The following is a 21,824-nucleotide window of genomic DNA, read 5'->3' as shown; positions in this document are numbered from 1 at the left end:
TATCTGAGCAATTGTTTCTCTATTCCACAGGTACATGAGTCGTGCCTAGAACTTCCAGGAGTTCCCCCACGTAGGTTTTAAGTTTCGTCGATGTTTTTGTTAGGGTTAATGGCTGGAGCCCATCTTTGATTTTTCTAAATGCTGCCACTCCCATTACTGATACGGCCGCACCCGTGTCTATTTCCATTACTGTCGGCCGCCCGTTCACTCGTGGGGTAATCCTAATGGGTTCTGCTTTCTTCGTTGTAATATTATATAATTGTTCCCCTTCGGAGGAGGATGGGGCGTCTAGGTTGTGCACTTCCCTGCGTCCCCACCTGCTATTCCTCTTTTGCCACCTCCTTCTAGGGTTTCTGTCATTGTTACCCCACTCTGTCTGGTGCCAGAAACGGTCCTTCTCTGTTGGGGGAGCCTCAGCCGGTACTTCCCTCTGTCTCCAGTTAGTCCTGGCAGACTTGGGGGCAGTTCTGGGGTTTTCCTTTTTCCCTCTATTCCTCAGGTTTTTCCTGAGAGCGGCTATCTGGTAGCAGGACCCGTTGTGGTAGTTCCTCTCACAGGTATCTACCTCCATTGGCGTGCCCTGTAGTCCCTGCGCCCCACTTGCTGCCTTTTCTAGGGACAGTGCGAGCTGTAACGCCTGCCTGCAGTCTAGCTCCATTTCCGCCAACAGGCGTTTCTATATTGTGAGGTTGTTTATACCACACACTAACCGGTCCCGAAGCATTTCATTTAGCGTCGGGCCAAACTCACATTTTTCTGCCAGCCTTCTCAGGTGGGTCAAGAAATTTGTGACTGACTCCCTGTCTTCCCGCTTTGCTGTGTAGTATCTGTACCTACGCAAAATGAGGGGTGGTTTTGGGTCGTAGTGCTCTTTCACCAATTCCGTTACTTCTTGGAAAGTTTTCGTGTCCGGCGCATCAGGATAAGTCAGATTACGTATAATGGCGAAAGCGGAGGGTCCGCACGCCGACAGCAGGATAAGCCGTCTCCTTTCGTCCGTCAGTATATCATTTGTCCGGAAGAAGTAACACATTTTCTCCACATACTGGGACCAGTCCTCAATAGCCGGGTCGAATGCCTCTAACCTCCCAAAAAACGGCATTTTTAAAATGGCAAGGCTTACCCTCCGAGTGCGGCAGCTGGTCTCCGCAAAATTCGTAGTTTACCTCGTCGCCACAGTAGTAATCCACGGGAGGCAGGAGTTCCGTCACCACACCAATATTTATTTACAATACGATATTACAGGAGTAGCTACAAACAGTGCTGCTAGCAGTCCAGTCAACTTAAGACTGCTCACAAAGCCTACACAGGTGATTATATGGGCCCCCTCAATGAGCTATCATTGAGGGAGCTCATACTCCAATTGGCCAACCAATAAAGCCAATTGGAGTTCATTACAGTAACTTTTCTATATTCTGTTGGCATTTAGCATGGCCAATGGTACTCTGTCTCTGTTCCTTATTGGAGTTGTGGAGCGCTCTCAAAGCGGCTTTAAATCTGCGCATTTGCTAGTTAGCTGGGCAACCCATTGTTCTGTTTCCTCTCTTACCAGGACTGTGCGCTGTGTATCTTGGTCGGCTTTATAATACTGGGTCTAGAAGCTACTAAGGTGAACTAGACAAGATTGATGTGCGCGTTTCACGTCGGCCATTTCCTTATCCTTAGCTGCTAACTGTTCCCAGAGTTGCTCAATTATCTTCTCGCTTTCACTACGGTTTCCCTCATTGTTTCTCAATTTCTTCCTTCACAATTAACTGCCTACGGAGCGTCTTCACGACCTCTTCTGTGCCCCACAACTGTGCCAAACAGGACACAATTGCCATCGGTTTTCTGACTTTCCCTATATTTTTCTTGTGGACCTCGCTTAGGTTCTCCCACCAAGTCTGTCCTATCTTTCCTGGACCTGACTCATCATTAGCGCAAAAAATTAGACCAAAGGGGCTATCCTTTCCCCTTTAGGTATTTCCTTAACTCTTCCATATCGGGCATTGCTCTGCTCTGTTGGTCGCTGCGACCTTGGGTTCCTGTGGATTCATCAATATTGCCATTGCTTTAGTGGCAATTAATTCTCTTATCCCTTTCTCTACTTTTAATTTGGGACACGGGAATAAGGTGGTGATTTGAACAGAGGGTATTACTTAAGCTATTTTCCAGCTCACAATCCCTCGATAGTTGTACACAATTCTAACGAGTTTACCTTACTCTTCCTGTTAGGTACGCATGCGGGTTAGTACACACTTCCGAAATTTGGTTATTTGGTCGATATGGGACTTGCACTTGTGGTTCTTTCTCTTTCTCGCAATTGGATTCAAAGTTTATGGGTTCTCTCTTCTAATCGAGTCCCATCAGAGGTCGCCAATAACATTGCTCTATTTATTTATCTCAGTGAACCACAAGCCTTCCCTTATATCGATCAAATGATCACACAACCAATTAACTAATTCAAAAGATGGTTTATTTAAATACACAAGAGTTATCTCAACATGCAAACACAATATCTACTATGAGTTAAACTACACCTATCAGCTACAATAACCTATACTTAACTTTAGGGCAACCGGCACTGTGCAAATGGATAAGGCCTTTATCTGGATTTCACTTGGCTGGTTCGAAGAAAGTGGCTCTGTCTCTGCTGGGCTCATCCGTCAGGTAGCCATCGTTGGTCTTGAACTTGGCTGGCTGTTCCTGCTGCAGTTGGGTTGGCACAGGCCGGATCCAAAAGACACAGAACACATGGCTGTGCTCTCTTTTATCCCTCTGGGATTTCGTACTCTTTGGGGTGGTCTTGAACCTTGGACCCAATAGTTCGACAGGGCTCTGATCACTCTCTTCGATTTCGGCCAATAAAGGGGCGGGTGCCTTGGTAGCTGGGCAGGTCCTTAGCGGTCATTGTGTCATCCTGTCAATTATTAACTGGAAATTCAAATTTCTATTTAAAGCTATGAGTCTCTGTGGAGATCCTAAAAAGGCAATGGTGGACCTTGTTGGACCATTTCAGACCATGTGTCAAGATACACCCACAGTTAGATGGGAGATTTAGCATTAAAAAAAAAAAAAAATTTTTATTCAAATTTTCACAAAATATGAACAACAAAAAGAAAAAAATTACAAAGAACAGAAAGAACAACCCCCCCCCCCCCCCCCCCCCCCCCCGGTATAAAAAGGAAGAGATAAATGAACACCCGTCATTCCCACAAAACAACTGCCCGTCCCTTCAACAGAAAGGACAGAACCCCCCCCCCCCCCCACCCCCATGTATACACAAAAGAAGAAACAAATAGCGCCCGTCATTAGCACAGAACATCTATGCACGTCTCTTCAGTCCAAAACAAAGAAACAACCGCCCCTCCCCCCACCCCCGGGTTGCTGCTGCTACTGGCCTTCTATCGTTCTGCCAGGAAATCCAGAAATGGTTGCCACCTCCTGAAAAACCCCTGCACCGACCCCCTTAGGGCAGATTTCACCTTCTCTAATTTAATAAACCCTGCCATATCATTGACCCAGTCCTCCATGCTTGGGGGGGGGGGGGGGGGGGGGGGAGGTTTAGCATTTTAACCAAACATGGTGCAGACATGAGAACACGATGACGTGGCTATAAATAGGTCATGTGTTAGGAGCAAGAGGGTTATACCCAGGAGTTATCCTCAGGAGTCAAACCAAGGCTTACAAGGGAAATTAGAGATAGTATTAGATTCAAAGGAGAGGCATACAAATTAGCAAGAAAAAGACTTGAGGATTAGGAATAATTTAAAATTCAGTAATGGCGAACCAAGGGATTGATTAAGAAGGGGAAAATACAATTTGAAAGTAAGCTAGTGGGGAGCATAAAAACTGGCTGCAAATGTTTCTACAGGTATGTAAAGAGAAAAAGATTGATAAAAACTGTTGAAGGCCCCTTACAGTCTGAAATGGAGGAATTCATAACGGGGAATAAAGAAATGGCGGAGGAACCAAATTCATACTTTGCTTCTGCCTTTACAAAGGAAGACATGAATAATGTACCGGTAGTTCTGAGAAACAACAGTTTCAATGAGGAGCTGAAAGAAATTAGTATTAGTAAATAAATAGTTTTGGGGAAATTAATGGGATTGAAGGCGGCAAATATCCAGAGCCTGAGAATCTTCATCTCAGAGTACATAAGGAAGTGGCCCTAGAAATAGTAAATCCATCGGTGGTCATTTTCCAAAATTCTTTGGACTCTGAAATGGTTCCTACAGATTGGGGGGTAGCTAATATAACCCCACTATTCAAAAAGGGAGGTAGCAGAGTTTCGGAGATGGGATGCACTCCCGCTGTCGCTGGCAAGGAGGGTGCAGACTGTAAAGATGACAATCCTCCCTCGATTTTTGTTTATTTTTCAGTGCCTCCCGATCTTTATCCCACAGTCCTTCTTCAAAAGAGTTAACGGGCTGATCATGAGCTTTGTCTGGGCGGGAAAGTCTCCGCGGGTGAAGAAGGCGATGTTGGAGAGGAACCGCAGCGAGGGAGGGCTGGCTTTGTCGAGTCTGGTCAATTATTACTGGGCGGCCAACATCGCTATGATAAGGAAGTGGATGGTGGGTACGGGGTCTATTTGGGAGCGGGTGGAGGCGGCTTCGTGCAGGGGCTCCAGTTTGGAAGCCCTGGTCACGGCTCCTCTACCGCTGCCGCCGGCCAAGTACACCACCAGCCCGGTAGTGGTGGCGACCCTGCGGATATGGGGCCAGTGGAGGAGGCATGTGGGGGAGATGGGGGCGTCTGTCTGGGCGCCAATCTGCGACAATCATCGGTTTTCCCCCGGCAGCATGGATGGGGGGTTCCGAGTATGGCGGCGAGCAGGGGCGGGAAGGGTGGGTGATATGTTCCTGGAAGGGAGCTTCGCGAGTTTGAGGAGCTTGGAGGAGAAATTTGGGTTGGTAAGGGGAAATGATTTTAGATACTTACAGTTGCGGGACTTTGTTCGTAGACAGGTCCCATCTTTCCCCCGCCTCCCACCAATGGGGATCCTCGACAGAATAGTCTCTAGGAGGGAAGAAGGGGAGGGCAGAGTCTCGGGTATATATAAGGTGCTCATGAGGGAGGAAGGGTCCCAGACAGAGGAACTGAAACTTAAATGGAAGGAGGAGATAGGCGGGGAAATGGAGGATGGGCTGAGGGCAGAGGCCCTGAGTAGGGTAAACTCGACCGCGACATGTGCTAGGCTCGGGCTGATCCAATTTAAGGTCGTTCACCGGGCCCATATGACGGTGGCTCGGATGAGCAAATTTTTCGGGATAGAGGACAAATGCACTAGGTGCGTGGGAGGACCAGCGAACCATGTTCACATGTTTTGGGCATGCCCTGAGCTGAGGGGGTACTGGGAGGGATTTGCGGGGGTCATGTCCCAGGTGCTAAAAACAAGGGTGGTGATGAGTCCAGGGGTGGCAATTTTTGGGGTTTCGGAAGACCCCGGCGTCCAGGGGGAGAAAGAGGCCGATGTGCTGGCCTTTGCTTCCCTGATAGCCCGGCAACGAATATTATTGGCGTGGAGGGACTCAAAGCCCCCGAAGACTGAGTGGTGGCTTGCGGACATGTCGAGTTTCCTGGGGATGGAAAAAATTAAGTTCGCCTTGAGGGGATCTGTGCAGGGGTTCACCCGGAGGTGGCAACCATTTATTGACTCCTTTGCGGGAGAGTGAGCGTCAGCAGGGGGATGGGGGGAGGGGGGGGGGGGGGTAGAGTAGAGTAGGAGGGAAAATATGGCGGGTAGTACCGGTGGGAGGGGAGCGGGCCTGTGCAATATGTTACGATGGAAGTATTGAAAGTACGTGGATGTTTGCACATTTTTGCCTTTTTTGCTTCCTTTCTGATGATGTCTGTAACTGTTTATAAAGCCAAAAACTACCTCAATAAAATTGTTTATTAAAAAAAAAAGGGAGGTAGCGAAAAAACAGGGAACTATAGACCAGTGAACCTAACACTGGTACTGGGAAGTTGCTAGAGCCATTATCAAGGATTTCAGAACACAACATTTAAAAAAAAACCTTTTTATTGGCATTTTCAAAATTTATAAACAGTTATGTACATTGCTGGCCAGGTTTATTTACTGCATTATAGAAAGGTTTGTCTTGTCCTTCCCTTAATTTAGCCTATTTATATTCTACTGCCCTCTGGCTCGGCATGTGCACCCCCCCCCCTCCCCTCCGCCCCCACTCCCTTATGTCCCCCCGGTTGATTTTTCAGGGGGGTGGTGTTTCCCTCCCTTTTCTCCCTTTCCTCTTGCCCCCTTTCTTTTCTTCCCCATCGACTTCGGCTGTGTTTCTCCTGTGATTGGGGGGGGGGGGGGGGGGGGGTTGCCATCTCCCTCCCACATTCTTCCCTTTTGTGTATTTCCAGCCTTTTATCCTCTTCCCTCTGCCATGTGAGTGTCCCTTTAAGAAATGTTTTTGTCTTATCACATGGCTTCAGTGATGTAATTGTGTGGGTGGAGCTGGGCTGTGGCTCTGGGGGTTGGTTTTACTTGAAATGTTTTTTTCTCTGCTCAGGTTGAAATAAGGATTTTCTCTATCTGCATTTTAAAAGCCGTTTTCCAGACTGCTTGATAACTTGAAATGAAATAACTGTCTTCTGGAAGAAATTCAAACCTGCTGTTTTGGAAAGGAAACAGGAGAATCCATATCAGGTCTTGGGTGCTATGTGCTGGGCCACACCTTTGAAAAGGGTTTTCTGGTTTATGGGATCTTGTTATTAAATTGGAACAGCTAAAGGGGGAATTTATTAAGGGTTATGAGATTACTGTAGCTGTGTGGGGTATTTATGTTCGTAGTTGATAAAAAAGCTTACTGTGTGTGTTTATAAAAATGTTAACTAAATTTATAGAATAAACTTTGTTTTTGATTAAAAGTGCTTAAGGTCTCTGTTGAATAACACCTAAAAGCCATGCCCTTGTACTCATCATAACCAAAATCAATAAACAGCCATAGGTCATATGAACTCAATGATATACTTTGGAGTTTTCTAAACCCTGGCCCATAACAAATTGGGAACTCGTGGGATAAAAGTCTATCTTTTGTGATTGGTTTGGCTTAGTGAACTTAAAGACAGTGAGTGGTGAGCATTTTCAGGTGGTGTATTCCATTTTAAGTAGGGAGTGTGTTGTGGACAATGGCACTTTCAGAAGCTCAGAAACCTTTTGGGGTGGAGGTCACACGCAGTACCTTACAAACAGAGATGAAAAAAAGGCTTTTAGATTTGGCACAAGCATTGCAGTTAACATTGCCTGGCAAAATACGAAAAGAAGAGGTAATTGCGACGGTAGCTGAGCATTTAAAATTGCCTGAGACACAGTCAGAATAATTGGAAATGGCAAGAATTCAATTACAGATCAAGAAGCTTGAATGTGAAAAAGAATTAAAGCAGCTTGAATATGAAGAAAGGGAAAAAGAAAGAATAGCCCGAGCAGAACAAAAAGGAAGAGAAAGGGAGGTACAGATAAGAACAAAAGAAAAGGAGAGAGAAGAAAGGGAAAAAGAAAGAATAGCCCTAGCAGAACAAAAAGCAAGAGAAAGGGAGGGACACATCTGGGGAAAAGAAAAGAGAGAGACTTTGAACTTAAGAAAATGACCATGAAACAGAGTTTCGAGTGCGACAGTCAGTTGGCGGATGTAAAGAGAAACGTACAGTTTGAGAACAGTGATGAGGATAGTGAGAAAGAGCATCATAGTCGAAGGCTTGGTGGGGATCTATTTAAATATGTCCAAGCATTGCCAAGGTTGATGAGAAGGAGGTAGTAGCCTTTTTCATTTCATTTGAGAAGGTAGCTAAACAAATGAAATGGCTAGATTTCAAACAAAGTTGGTAGGTAGATCTAGTGAAGTGTTTGCATCACTATCAGAGGAGGTATCTGTAACAGGCCGACAAACTGCCCCCATGCACTTAGGAAGCCTTCCACCGACCCTCGGATGGCATACTCAATCATCTCCAGGTGGTGCAATTCCAAAGGTCAGCAAGCCAGTCTGCAGCTGTGGGTGGTGCTGCTAATCGCCAGCCGAGCAGGATTCTCCGGTGTGCGATGAGGGAAGCGAAAGCTTTGGCGTCGGCCCTCTTTCCCATGTGTAGCTCTGGCTGCTCTGATACCCCGAAGGTTGCCACTATTGGGCATGGCTTCACCCTCACCCCCACAACCTTGGACATTGCCTCGGAGAAGGCTGTCCAGAACCCTGCAGGTTTGGGACAAGCCCAGAACATGTGGGTGTGGTTGGCCGGGCCCCTCTGGCACCGTTCACATTTGTCCTCCACTTCCGCGAAGAACCTGCTCATTCGAGTTCTGGTCAAGTGTGCTCTGTGCACCACTTTGAACTGCATGAGGCCAAGCCTTACACAGGAGGAGGTGGAGTTAGCCCTGCTAGGTGCTTCGCTCCAGAGTCCCCATCCCACTTCTGTCTCCAGTTCGTCCTCCCATTTCTGTCTGGTCTCGTGCAGTGATGTTCCGACTCTGTCCAGGAGCTGTTCATACTTTTCCCCACATAGTCTCCCTTCTTTTCTGTCAGAGTTTATCAGGTCCTCTAATCGCGTAGTCTGCGAGGCCCCCGGGGTACCCTACTGTCTCTTTGCGGAGGAAGTGCTGTATTTGCAGGTATCTCATTTCCTGTCCAGTCGGCAGTTCCCATTTCTCCATAATTTGTCCAGTGTCGCTAGTCTGTGCCCTACGTAGAAGTCTCTAATTGTCAGTGTTCCCCTCGTTCCATCTCCATTTCCTAAAGGTCATGACAAGCATGGCTGGGGGGAATTTGTGATTGCCGCAGATGGGAGCCGTGAGGGACATCCTCGTCAGCCCAAAGTGCTGTCTTAATTGGGCCCACATTTTCAGTGTGGCTGCTACTACTGGGCTTGGTGTGCATTTTGCCAAGGGGGATGGGAGTGCTGCTGTAGCCAAGGCTCGGAGGGTCATTCCCTTGCAGGAGGCCTCCTCTATCTGCACCCACTCTGAGTTGGTATTGTTCACCCAACCCCTCACTCTTTCTGCTGTTGCTGCCCAGTGGCAGTATTTCAGGTTTAATAAGGCCAAGCCACCTTTAATTTTCCCCCTTTTGTAATTGAAAATATGGAAAGATGTGTCATTTGAAACATGGAAGTCTGGCAATATCTGGTCTGATTTAAGAAACATGAGAGGGTACAGAGAAAGAACCCATGAAGGGTTAACAGCAGCTGCAAAGAGCAGGATTATAAAATGCAGATTCTTTCTCCCAAACAGGCTTAGCAAACACACAGGGCGCGATTCTCCCAGACAGGGAGAAATCGTAAGGCTGGCGTCAAATCCGGGCGGATTTGACGCCAGCCTCCCCCTCCCCGACCGGGAACCGATTCTGGTCCCCGGTCGGGGCTAGTATGGCGCGGCCGTGAACTCCAGCATCGCGGGCTTAACGAATTTTGTTAAGCCCGCTTGCCAGAGTTTGCACCGGCTGACGCGTCACATGACGCCAGCCGCGCATGCGCAGATTAGAAGACTCCAACCCGCGCATGCGTGGATGACGTCATCGCACATTTGCGCAAAACCCGCGCATGCGTGGGCCGGGATGCCCCTCAGCCGCCCCGCGAAGTGATACAGCGGGGCGGCGGAAGGACAAAGAGTGCGCAGGAATCGGACACGCTGCCCGCGATCGGTGCCCACCGATCACGGGCCCATGGCACCCTTGGCACGGCCGTGGTACTGCCGTGCCAATCGGTGCCATGGTTTTCAAAATCGGGACTTTACGGCCGTTTTTACGAACGGCCAGACCAGGTGTGTTTGCCGTTCGTAAAAACAGCCGTAAAGGGCTTGGACTTCGGCCCATCGGCCAGCTGAGAATCGCTGCTGGCCGTAAAAAAACGGCGGCAGCGATTCGTGTCGGGCGTGGGGGGGGGGGGGGGGGGGGGAGAATAGCGGGAGGGCGTCAGACTAGCGTGGCCGTAAAAATTTACGAACCCCGCTATTCTCCGCACCGTCGTGAGTGCGGAGAATCGCGCCCTTAGGATTTCTGTATGCAGCTAAAAACAATGGTTCACACCTTCATTGAAACTAACCATCTTAGTAAGCATCTGGAAATCATGGATGACGGTTTCAATTGAGCTAGGTGATAAATGTAAACTTTTCAAGTTATAACCAAGTGGATTTTAGCATACAGCTAAAAGCAATGTTTCACACCTTCATTGAAATTAAATATCTTAGTAAGCAGCTGGAAAGGAAAGGACGAGGTTCAGCTGAATTTGGTGACAATTCTAAGTGTGAAATTCTGCGAACACCAGGTAAATTAAAGAAAATTGGAGACTATCAGTCTACGAGAAACATAATTTAAAGCCAAAATCAAAGTCAAAATTATGAGCTGGGGACACAATTCGAAAATAAAACTATAGAAATGACAGGAACCAAGATTCACACCCCTCTTGAAATCAAACCATTTTGAACATCACAAAGGACAATGTAATCAGATCTGAGGGCTGAGGCCATGCCCAAAATGAATACTTAGTCGTGTTAGAAACATTCAGATTAAAGGTACCTTTTACAATCCAAGCGAAAGAAAAGTTACTTTACAATAAAGTCATAAAAACTTAATAACTGTTAGAAAGAGAATATAAACCCCAGAAACCAGAGCAGGAATACCAGAACTCAGAGAGAAGCAGAGAGGTGGAGAAGCAGAGAAGGAACAAGAGAAGCAAGCAGAGTCCGCTTACAGTTAGCTCGGTCATGGGAAAGGGACAGAGCCAAGTAGCCAAGTGAAAACAGCTAATACATCTAAGGAAGACCAGAATTTAAAGAGGAGGCAGAGTCAGCTCAGAGTCAGCTCAGAGATAGCCAGCAGAGCCAGCTCTCATAGCTCAGTACATGGGAAAGATAGAACATAGCAACTGAGCTAACCAGCGAATACATCTAAAGAAGTCCAGACTTTAAAGAAGACTGATTGTCAAGGTGAGCCTGAAGGTCCCTTCAACCAACCAGAAGGATCCAGAAGCAAGATCTTTTTACCTTTCTGTAAAGACAGTGATTGCAGCTTTTAAAAGAAAAAATATAATGATAAAATAACATAAAATTTTTAACCTGGAACAGTGGTTATTCCAAAGTCTACTTTACTTACTTAGCAATGCGGGACCCAGGTTCGATGCTACTTAGTGGTAAGTAGATGAAATGTTCTATGAAGATATGGGTTATACCGGGGGATAACTTGAAAATATAGTTTGACCTGAATAGCACCCACCGAAGTCTGCATAGGAGTTCGGGAGTGAGAATCCCTGTTCAGCATTTAGAATGTCAGCCCTTTTTGGTATAGGGGAATTCTAAAAATAGTGGTAAGTTTTCAACAACACTTTGCAGTGTCAGTTTGGGAATTCTCGGGTTCTTTCCCCCCCCCCCCCCACACACACACACACACACACACAAACGGCATGATTAAACTGTCTACGTTTTGGGAAAAGGATTTGGGGATGAAGATCGGTATGGATCTACACAGGAAGAGAAACATCGGCAGCACCTTCATCTTGATTGTCTGCACTCTCCCGGTCAGGGAATGTGGGAGTGCGCTCCACCTCTGCAGGTCCTTTGTAATTTCCTCCACCAGGCTGGTTAGGTTCCACTTGTCGATCTGTGCCCAGTCCCTGGCTATTTGGATCCCCAGGTATCGGAATCAGTTCTGTGCCTCACTTTTGCCAACGATCTGCATGATTGCCTTCAGTCCTTCCTGCTGCTTCGAGACATACAGGAGCAGGTCATCTGCATAGAGAGAGACTCTGCGCTCTCTGTCTCCTCTCTGGATCCCTTCAAGCTTTTCGCATCCCACAGGGCCATCACCAGGGGTTCGATTGCTAGCGCGAACAAGAGTGGGGACAATGGGCATCCTTGCCTTGTGCCTCTTTATACCTGGAAGTATTCAGAGCTGGTGGTGTTGGTTCGAACGGTCGCCTTGGGAGCGTTGAACAGGAGTCTCACCCAGGCGGTGAATCCCGCTCCGAGTCCAAACCATTCCAGTGCCTCGAGGAGGTACTTCCATTCGACTCTGTCGAAGACCTTTTCTACGTCAAAGGAGACGATCACCTCTGGTGTTTTCTCCCCGGGGGGTGGCATTATTACATTCAGCAGCCGCCTGATTGCAGTGAGTTGCCTACCTTTGACAAAGCCCATTTGGTCCTCTGCGACCACCTGTGGTACACAACTTTCCAGCCTTTTGATCAAGACCTTTGCAAGTATTTCCGCGTCTATATAGAACATAGAACAGTACAGCACAGAACAGGCCCTTCGGCCCTCAATGTTGTGTCGAGCCATGATCACCCTACTCAAACCCACGTATCCACCCTATACCCATAACCCAACAACCCCCCCCCCCCAACCTTACTTTTATTAGGACACTACGGGCAATTTAGCATGGCCAATCCACCTAACCCGCACATCTTTGGACTGTGGGAGGAAACCGGAGCACCCGGAGGAAACCCACGCACACAGGGGGAGGACGTGCAGACTCCACACAGACAGTGACCCAGCCGGGAATCGAACCTGGGACCCTGGAGCTGTGAAGCATTTATGCTAACCACCATGCTACCCTGCTGCCCCCTGATCCACATTCCGTCGGGTCTTTATCCTTTTTGGGTATCAGTGAGATTGGGGCCTGCACTAGCGTAGGAGGCAAAGTGCCTCTTGCCAGCAAGTCCACGAACATGTCCCTGAGGTGTGGTGCCAAGGCTGGCACAAATTTTTGAGAGAAGTCCTCCGGGAACCATTTGATGCCGGTGTCTTCCCCACCTGCATGGAGTTGATGCTCTCCATGATTTCTGCCAGATCTACTGGTGCTTCCAGTCCCCCCTGTCTGTCTTCTCCCACGACTGGTAGTTTCAAGGAACTGTTTCATCCCCATGTCCCTGGTGCGGGGCTCGGATGTGTACAGTCCTCGATGGAAGGTCTCGATGTGCCTGATTGACCTCATTTGCTACCAATCTGCCTCTGCTGTTATTTACCTGCGCTATTTCCCTTGTGGCTGCCTGCTTTCTCAGCTGATGAGCCAGTAGGTGGCCAGACTTGTCTCCGTGTTCGTAGAAGGTCCCCCATGTCTGGCAGAGTTGGTGCACTGCTTTCCTGGTGGATAACAGGTTAAAGTCTATTTGCAGCTTTTTCCTCTCCGCCGGGGTCAGGGCCTCGGAGAGCTTTCTGTTGACCACCAGAATGGAGTTAACTAGCTGTTGCCTGGCCACCCTCTTTCCTAACTCTGCATGTCTTGTAGGCTATGATCTGTCCTCTAATCATGGCCTTCAGTGCCTCCCAGAATGTGGAGGGTGAGAGTTATTAACGTAATCGCCTATGGCCCGCGATGTTGTTTGGCAGAAGGTCTTGTCGGCCAAGAGGTCGTGACGAGCCTCCATGTGGGGCGCTGGGCACGACCCGTCTCCAACCTCACATCCATGTAATGTGGAGTGTGGTAGGAGATGATGATCGCGGAATATTCCGCTCCTATGATTCCTGGAAGCACCAATTTCCCCACTGCAAAGAAGTCGATGCGGGTGTGCACTCTGTGCACCTGCGAAAAGAACTGGTGTAGGAACTCCATGAGTCTACTGCCCCATCTGCTCCATGAATATTCCCAACTCCCTAGCCATGCCTGTGATTCTCCCCATTCTGGGGTTTGATTGATTGGTCAATGGGTCCTGTACGCAGTTAAAGTCGCCCCCCCATAATCAGTTGGTGTGTGTCAATGTCAGGGATTTCCGCCATGGTCTTTTTTATAAATTCTGTGTCGTCCCAGTTGGGGGCGTACACATTCATCAGCACCACCGGTGCTCCCTCCAGGACACCGCTGACCATGATGTACCATCCCCCTGGGTCCGTAACCATCTTGGTCTCCGTAAATCTCATCCTCTTGCTGATCAGTATGGCTACTGCCCGAGCCCTCGTCCTGTAGCATGAATTATACGTCTGTCCCACCCAGCCCTTTCTTACCAGCATTTGGTCCTTCTACCTCAGGTGCGTCTCCTGTAGTAAATTATGTTGACCTTCAGGCATCTTAGGTGGGTGAAGACTCTGGATCTTTTCACCTGGGCAGGATGAGATGCATCTAAGGATATTGAGGGAGATGAGAGCGGAAATTGCAGCGGCACTGGTGATAACCTTCCAGTCTTCCTTAGACACAGGAGTGGTGCCGGGGGTCTGGAGAATTGTGAATGTCACGCCCTTGAACAAAAAGGGGGTGCAAGGACAAAGCCGGTAACTACAGACCAGACAGTTTGACTTCAGTGGTAGGGGAACGTCTGGAAACTATGGCTGCGATTCTCTGATCGTGGGACAGAGTGTCCGCGCCATCGTGAACGCCCGTTGCGTTTCACGATGGCGCGAAACGGGCATGGGCACTAGCGATTCTGTCCCCCACAGGGAGCCAGCTGGAGCGGTTCACGCCACTCCAGTCTCACTTCCTGGTGCGCACTAGGGGCGGCGCCAACCCGCGCATGCGTAGTGGCGCTGCGCAAACCTGCGCAGTGTCTTTACGGAACATGCCGGACCCGACGCAACATGGAGTGGGGGTTCTGGGGTCGGACACGCAACAAGGTAGGCCCTGGTGGGGGTGAGAGGCTGGCCCGCCGATCGGTGGGCCCTAATCTTGGGCCAGACCCCATCGGAGGCTCCCCCCGGGAATGGAGCCCCCCTCCCCCACCCCACAGGCTTCCCCGTCGACCCTTCGCGCAGAGTTCCCGCCGGCAGCGACCAGGTGTGGCCGGCGCCGGCGGGACTCTGCCTTTTCCGCGCGGCAGCTCGGCCCATGCGGGCCGGAGAATCGGCGGACCGGCCTCGTACAGCGGCCTGCGACCGGCGCAGTGCCAAATCCGGCGGTGCAAATGGCGCCGATTCTCCGCACCTTGGAGAATCGCGTGCCGGCGTCGGTGCAGCGTGGCGCGGTTGCGGCGATCCTCCAGCCCAGCACGGGGCTGGGAAAATCGCGCCCTATAGTTCAGGACAAAATCAATAGTCACATAGAAAAGTGCAGGACAAGTAAGGAAAATCAGCTTGGACCCATTAAAGGAAAATCATAATTGAAGAACTTGCTGGAACTTTCTGAGATGCTAACAGAGAAGGTAGATAAGGGCAATGCTGTTGATCTGGTATATGTGGATTTTCAAAAGGCACTTGATACAGTGCAGACAACAGATTTATGAACAAAACTCTAACTCATGGAATAAAAGGGATAGTAGGCATTTGGATAAGAAAATGATTGAGTGACAGGGAACAGAGAGTAATGACAAATAGTTGTTATTTAGTTTGGAGGAAAGTTTGTAGTGAAGTACTCCAGGGATCAGTTTTGGGACCCTTATTCTTCCTGATATATATTAATGACCCAGAGTTTCCCGAGGCATCCGAGGTATTAGTATCTATCTGATTCGTCTCAGAGACCTAGGGCGAGAGCCAATCAATACTGGTCTCCACAAACTGGGACCAGACAGAATGGCACTCGTAGGAGTCTCCCAGGGGATTGGAGGACCCCAGGTGCTTGCATTCTTGGCAGGGTGGTACCCTGGCACTGCCTGTCTGTCACCCTGGCAGTGCCACCTGGTGCCCAGTTGGCACTGCGAGCTGGCAGGGGCACTGCCAGGGTACCAGGTTGGCACTGCCAAGGTACCAAGCTGGGGTTTTTTGCGTGGTGATGATCAGGCCGGAAGTGTAAAGGTGTTGGGAAGGTGCAGGAGGGCCCCGAGGGGACCCCCCTCATTGTGAGTTGAACTTGGAGGGTTGGGGTTGCTTTGGGGGCTCCAGAGATTGGGGCACCATTTAAAAATGGCATTCCAATCTCTCGCTACACTGAGGAGTTCTGGCGAGCGGAGTTGCTCAGTGCAGAAAATGGGACTATGTCGCTGAGATACCCTCAATTACGACACAGGAGAGAAGATTGGTAACTCAAAGGCTTTAATTACCAGAGAACCGGACAGCTGCCGAGAAGTGTGGTCACAGCATGCTGCTCAGTGAGCATCACCTTATATACCGTTTACTGGGGGCGGAGCCAGAGGCGGAGTCCCCCAGGGTTCCAAGCCCGGTCTTAAAGGGCCAATGTATTAAAGGCAAGGTACAGTTACAGCAGTTGCCGATACCATTCATCGCATTCACCCCCTGTTTAAAAAAACACATAGTCCGTCGGGGGTGAAAGTGGAGTTATAAGTTCAGTCTTTTGGGTGGTCTGACCGTCCGTGCTGACCTTCTCCGCTCCGGTGGTGGTGCCGTGGATACGGTCGGTTTCGGTGATGGTATATCCGGGAGCACGGTTGACTGAGCCTTTGCCCGCTTTGGAGCGGGGGAGGTATCCGGGGTGACTAGGGTGATTGGTGCCGGCTCCGGCTGGGGAGGCAGGGGGCGCTATGGGGGGGGGAGGCGCTGTCGGAGTCGGCAGTTGGTGCGGGGAGGGGAGCGTCGGTAGGAGGGGGGGCGTCGGCAGGGAAGCTGGCGGGTGCCAGGTCTCGCAGGGAGACGGTGTCCTGCCTGCCGTTGGGGTGCTCGATGTAGGCATATTGAGGGTTTGCATGTAGCAATTGGACCCTCTCGACTATCGGATCTGTTTTATGGCTCCTCACGTGTCTCCGGAGTAGGACTGGTCCCGGAGTCGTCAGCCAGCGTGGAAGCAAGACCCCAGAGGTGGACTTCCTGGGGAAGACAAACAAACGATTGTGAGGGGTCTCGTTGATGGCCGTACAGAGGAGCGACCTAATGGAATGTAGGGGATCAGGTAAGACCTCCTGCCAGCGGGCGATTGGGAAACTCCTTGACCGTAGGGCTAGAAGGACAGCCTTCCAAACTGTCACGTTCTCTCTCTCCACCTGCCCGTTTCCCCGCGGGTTATAGCGCGTCGTTCTGCTCGAGGCGATGCCCTTGCTGAGCAGATATCGACGCAGCTCATCGCTCATGAACGATGTACCCCGGTTGCTGTGGATATAAGCGGGGAAACCAGACAGTGTGAAGATGCTGTGCAGTGCCTTGATCACGGAGGCCGAGGTCATATCGGGGCAGGGGACCGCAAAAGGGAAGCGGGAGAACTCATCGATAACGGTGAGGAAATAGATGTTGTGGTTGGTGTACGGGAGGGGCCCTTTGAAGTCCACACTTAGTCGCTCAAAGGGCCCAGAGGCCTTTATCAGGCGGGCCCTGTCTGGTCGATAGAAGTGCGGTTTGCACTCCGCACAGATCTGGCATGCCTTAGTCATGGCCTTGACCTCCTCTGTGGAGTAAGGTAGGTTGCGGGACTTGATGAAATGGGCAAGCCGGGTGACCCCCGGTTGGCAGAGGTCATCGTGGATGGCACTCAGGTGGTCTTTTTGCATGTTGGTGCACGTGCCGCGGGACAGGGCATCCGGGGGCTCGTTGAGCTTCCCCGGGCGATATTTAATATCGTACGTATAGGTGGAGAGCTCTATCCTCCACCTCAGAATTTTGTCATTCTTTATTTTGCCCCGTTGTGCGTTATCGAACAGAAAGGCGACCGACCGTTGGCCGGTGACGGGGGTGAACCTCCTACCAGCTAGGTAGAGCCTCCAGTGCCGTACGGCCTCCACTATGGCTTGTGCCTCTTTCTCGACTGCAGAGTGCCGAATTTCCGAGGCGGTGAGGGTTCGGGAGAAGAACGCTACTGGTCTGCCCGCCTGGTTGAGGTTAGCAGCCAGGGCGACGTCTGATGCGTCGCTTTCTACCTGGAAGGGAATGGCTTCGTCCACCGCGTGCATGGCGGCCTTGATGATGCCGGCCTTGATACGGCTGAAAGCCGACAGGGCCTCAGCCGTCAGGGGAAAAACCGTGGTCTTAATGAGAGGTCGGGCTTTGTCCGCATATCTGGGGACCCACAGGGTGTAATAGGAGAAAAGCCCCAAGCACCGTTTGAGTGCTTTGAGGCTACGGGAGAGGGGGAGTTCCTTAAGGGAACGCATGCGGTCAGGGTCTGGGCCTAGGACCCCGTTTTCCACGACGTAGCCGAGGATGGATAGCCGGGTTGCGGGGAACACGCATTTCTCTTTATTATATGTGATGTTGAGGGCCCGGGCAGTCTGGAGGAACTTCCTTAGGTTTGCGTCGTGGTCCTGCTGGTCATGGCCGCAGATGGTGACGTTGTCCAAGTACGGGAAGGTAGCCCGTAAGCCGTACTAGTCCACCATTTGATCCATCGCCCTCTGGAAAACGGAGACTCCGTTTGTGACACCAAAAGGGACCCTGAGAAAGTGAAACAGCCGACCGGCTGCTTCGAAAGCCGTGTAGGGGCGGTCCTCTGGGCGGATAGGGAGTTGATGATAGGCCGATTTTAGGTCGACCGTGGAGAATACCCGATACTGTGCGATTTGAGTCACCATTTCGCTATGCGGGGAAGTGGGTACGCATCGAGTTGCGTAAAGCGGTTTATGGTCTGGCTATAATCCACTACCATTGCTTTTCCCCGGAGCGGACTACCAATACTTGAGCCCTCCAAGGGCTGTTGCTGGCCTCTATGAACCCCTCTTTTAGTAGCTGCTGAACCTCTGCCTTGGTAAAAGTCATGTCTTGGGCACTGTACCGCCGACTCCTAGTGGCGACGGGCTTCACCTGAGGAAGGAGCAGTGCTCCGAAAGCTAGTGTATGAAACAAACCTGTTGGACTTTAACCTGGTGTTGTAAGACTTCCTACTCTGCCCATCACATATGTGCAAAAGACAAGGCTGAGGCATTCGCAACAATCTTCAGCCAGAAGTGCCGAGTGGATGATCCATCTCGGTCTCCTCCAGAGGTCCCCAGCATCACAGGTGTCAGTCTTCAGCCAATACGATTCACTCCACATGACTTCAAGAAACGGCTGAAAGGACTGGATACTGCACAATCTCCTGGCAATAGTTCTGGAGACTTGTGCTTCAGAACTGGCTGCACCCCTAGCCAAGCTGTTCCAGTACAGCTACAACACTGGCATCGAACTGGCAATGTGGAAAATTGCTAAAAGAACAGGACAAATCCAACCCAGCCAATTACCGCCCTATTAGTCTATTCTCCATCATCAGCAAAGTGTTATCAGACGGCACTTACTCAGCAATAACCTGCCCATGGATGCCCTGTCACGTTATTCCACACTGTTGGCCAGCCTCCCTCGTTCATACTCCCTCAGTCCCAGCCCCCAGGCATGGTGGTCCTGGATCTGGGGCCCCTGAGTCATACCACATGAAGGTGATGGGTGTGGACATGCTGTCAGCAGACAGGCTTAGGTTGAGGAGCACCAGAATTCAGCTCACAGTGGGTTACCATCACCCTCCTGTCTTGTATATTGATCCGCTCGCTGACTGTGCCGACACAGGCCCATTGCCCGGAGTGATGTAACACAGACCCTGATCGGTGGACCAGGGCGGTTGGGATGGGTAGGGGGATATGGTTGGGCAGGGGACTGGCTGGGGGGATAGGGGAGAGGACAGTCGGGAGGGGAGGATGATGGGTGGGGAGTGGGGTGCTGGGTGGGGAAGGGTGTGCGATGACGGATGAAGCAACTTCATATGAGAAGCAGGAAAGGATTAGGGTTTCCCTGGCCCACCGGGCATGCCAGATCCTCGCCGCTGCCGCCGCCTGTCCTCCATCCACCAGCTGTTCCCGTGGGTCCACCCTGGGCTCGTCCTCCTCCTAAGAGAAGGCCACATGTCGCAGGTTGTGGAGGGGACGGCAAACTACCAAAAGCAAATGAATGCAGTGCAGCACCAGAGCAGTTGAGGCATCGGAACTGCATTTTCAGCAGTCTGATGCACCCCTCAATGACAGCAAGGTGTTCCTCGAAGATGCTGGGTATCTCCGACTGCCCCAGGATATAGCTGTCGTGCACACTCCCGGGGAATTGGGTTTGTGCGTGTTCTCAGACTTTTGTCTCTCCTGCCCGATGGAAGAAGTTGAAGAGTGAGTAAGCCGGGTGAGAGGGCCTTTGATTCTGCTTCCCACTTTCCCAAGGCAGTGGGAGGTGTAGATGGAGTCAATGGATGGGAGGCAGGTTATTGTGATGGACTGGGCCGTGTTCACAACTCTCGGAAGTTTCTTACGGTCTTGGGCCAAGTAGTTGCCATACCAGGCTGTGATGCAGCCCAATAGGATGCTTCCTATGGTGCATCTATAAAAATTGCTAAGAGTCAGTGTGGAAATGCTGAATTTCCTTAGTTTCATGAGGAAGTAAAGGTGCTGTTGTGCTTTCTTGGTGGTAGCATCGACGTCAGCACCTTCAGGAAATGTGCTGCTCTGAGAGTCAGCACCTTCATCAACTGGATTGGGTGAGTGTCAGCAGCTTTAGGAACTGCACCCTCATGAGAGAGAGCAGATTCAGGAACTGCATCCCAGTGAGAGTCAGCACCTTTGGGAACTGCACCCTCATGAGAGAGAGCAGATTCAGGAACTATAAATTGAGAAGAACACCATAGGAATCTGCACCATGAGAGTCAGCACCATCAGGTACTGTATCCCAGTGACGTCAGCACCTTCAGAACTGTGCCCTAATGTTGTGACCGAAGATAAGAACTCCACATGTAGCCAGACAGACAGGTTTATTCTACTCCTCAATACAATACTGTCTCACTTTCCACTCCTGCTCAGGGACCTCTTCCCGACCTGCTCCCAGACAGGGGTTATACCCCCTGAGGAATCCTCCAATTGCGAGCAAGCTCTGTCCCCTAATCACTGGGGAGTTTGTATTCCATGGTGTAGGAGGAGAATCTAATGCAATGAAGGTGCAGCCCCTTTGGGGGTCCTAACACCCCTCCCCCCAAGTCAGGAGAAATGTCCATGTTATCCTGGGGTGGATCCCTCTATTGCTTGGGCAGAGGTCAGGGTCCAGAGGCTGTGCAGTCAGCTCGGGAGGTGTGTAGTGCACCGGAGAAGAGGAGCGAATTTGGGGCTGTTCAGCTGGTGAGGCTGTTGGTGCTATCGGTGCCGGTACGTGTCGTCTGGCGGCCCAGTGTCCATGTCTGATCCAGCGTCGCTGTTGTCGTCACTGTTGGGCAGACCAGCAGGCGCGGTGGTCACCCCGTCTTCCTGACTTCTGATGGATGGCGGTTACAGTGAGAGGGGGTCCGATGTCGGTGCAGCCTCAGGGATGCCTCTAGGTGGCAGGGGGGGCAGCACCTGGATCCAGAGTGGGGTCGCTGGGTGCTGCCCCGGCAGCTCTTGGTTCCGTCGATGCATGTGGTCCAGATAGAGGTGTGCTTCATTTCCTTGGACCCGAACCATGTAGAACACTGGTCCTGTTGCACGGGCGACCACACCAGGGATCCCTTCGGGCTGTCCTGGCACTGATGGACCCACACACCAATGCCGGAGGAGGAGGAGACTGCGGTGAGTGCTGTGCTGTTGCCCCATGTGTAATTCCATTGACGTGATCCCAGTCGTAGCATGCGGCATTGTGCGGTAACTAAAAAGTAAATGCGCAAACTGCATCTCCCAGGATCTTGCAGGCATCTTTTCCATGGCCCACTGAAAGGTTTGGACCGCCTGTCCGTCCAATCCGTTTGAGGCCAGATCGTCCGGGGCAGTGTGTACCTGCTGGATGCCATTCACAGCCATGAATGCTGCAAATTCCTGGCTGGTGAATGCCATTCCATTGTCAGATACCAGAACCTCGGGCAACTCGTACATGCTGAAGGTGCTCCGCAGTCTGTCCACGGTGGTTTGTGTGGCTGCAGTGGGAACCCAGTGTACTTCCAGCCACTTAGAGTGGACGTCCATGAATATGAGTAACGTGGTCCCCTAGAATGGACTGGCAAAGTCTATGTGGATCTGCAGCATATGGCTGCCCGGGCCACTCCCAAGTGTGCATGGCCGCTGCCGGTGGGGCTTTTTGATGTTCCTCACATGGACCACAGCTGTGGGCCACCTTCTCGATCTCAGAGTCTAATCTGGGCCAC

General features: G+C 50.8%; 1 pseudogene; it reads right to left on the bottom strand.

The window, feature by feature from the left end:
• The window catches only part of LOC119970324, a 50,984-nt pseudogene extending 29,429 nt beyond the window's left edge, over positions 1-21,555 (bottom strand).
• Positions 21,556-21,824: the final 269 nt, after the last annotated feature.

The sequence above is a fragment of the Scyliorhinus canicula genome, chromosome 1, assembly GCF_902713615.1.
Source record: "Scyliorhinus canicula chromosome 1, sScyCan1.1, whole genome shotgun sequence".
In the NCBI taxonomy this organism is placed as follows: Eukaryota; Metazoa; Chordata; class Chondrichthyes; order Carcharhiniformes; family Scyliorhinidae; genus Scyliorhinus; species Scyliorhinus canicula.
This window is presented reverse-complemented; position numbering and strand designations above follow the sequence as displayed.